Genomic DNA, 1585 nt, shown 5'->3' on the forward strand with positions numbered 1-1585 from the left:
CCTCAGACCAAACAACCAACAGGGAGGGAACCCAGCCCCACCCATCAGCAGACAATCGGATTAAAGTTTTACTGAACTCTGCCCACCAGAGCAACACCCAGCTCTACCCACCACCAGTCCGTCCCATCAGAAAGCTTGCACAAGCCTCTTAGATAGCCTCATCCACCAGAGGGCAAACAGCAGAAGCAAGAACTACAATTCTGCAGACTGTGGAACGAAAACCACATTCACAGAAAGATAGACAAAATGAGAAGGCAGAGGAGTATGTACCAGGTGAAGGAACAACATAAAACCCCAGAAAAACAACTAAATGAAGTGGAGATAGGCAATCTTCCAGAAAAAGAATTCAGAATAATGATAGTGAAGATGATCCAGGACCTCGGAAAAAGAATGGAGGCAAAGATCGAGAAGATGCAAGAAGTGTTTAACAAAGATCTAGAAGAATTAAAGAACAAACAAACAGAGATGAACAATATAATAACTGAAATGAAAATACACTAGAAGGAATCAATAGCAGAATACCTGAGGCAGAAGAATGGATAACTGACCTGGAAGACAGAATGGTGGAATTCACTGCTGCAGAACAGAATAAAGAAAAAAGAATGAAAAGAACTGAAAACAGCTAAGAGACCTCTGGGACAACATTAAATGCACCAACATTTGCATTATAGTGGTCCCAGAATGAGAAGAGAGAGAGAAAGGACCGTAGAAAATATTTCAAGAGATTATAGTCAAAAACTTCCCTAACATGGGAAAGGAAATAGCCACTCAAGTCCAGGAAGTGCAGAGAGTCCAAGGCAGGAAAAAACCCAAGGAAAAACATGCCAAGACACATAGTAATCAAGTGGACAAAAGTTAAAGACAAAGTAAAATTATTAAAAGCAACAAGGGAAAAATGACAAATAACACACAAAGGAACTCCCATAAGGTGAAGAGCTGATTTCTCAGCAGAAACCTACAAGCCAGAAGGGAGTGGCACGCTATATTTAAAGTAATGAAAGGGAAGAAACTACAACCAAGATTACTCTACCCTGCAAGGATCTCATTCAGATTTGACAGAGAAATCAGAAGCTTTACAGACAAGCAAAAGCTAAGAGAATTCAGCACCACCAAACCAGCTCTACAACAAATGCTAAATGAACTTCTCTAAGTGGGAAACACAAGAGAAGAAAAGGACCTACAAAAACAAATGCAAAACAATTAAGAAATTGGTAATAGGAACACACATATCAATAATTACCTTAAATGTGAATGGATTAAATGCTCCAACCAAAAGACCCGGGCTTGCTGAATGGATACAAAAACAAGACCCATATATATGCTGTCTACAAGAGACCTAGGAACACAAACAGACTGAAACTGAGGGGATAGAAAAAGGTATTCCATGCAAATGGAAATTAAAAGAAAGCTGGAGTAGCAATACTCATAGCAGATAAAATAGACTTTAAAATAAAGAATGTTATAAGAGACAAGGAAGGACACTACATAATGATCAAGGGATCAATCCAAGAAGAAGATATAACAATTACATATGCACCTAACATAGGAGCCCCTCAATACATAAGGCAACTGCTAACAACTATAA

Source organism: Mesoplodon densirostris, chromosome 3 (assembly GCF_025265405.1).
Source record: "Mesoplodon densirostris isolate mMesDen1 chromosome 3, mMesDen1 primary haplotype, whole genome shotgun sequence".
In the NCBI taxonomy this organism is placed as follows: Eukaryota; Metazoa; Chordata; class Mammalia; order Artiodactyla; family Ziphiidae; genus Mesoplodon; species Mesoplodon densirostris.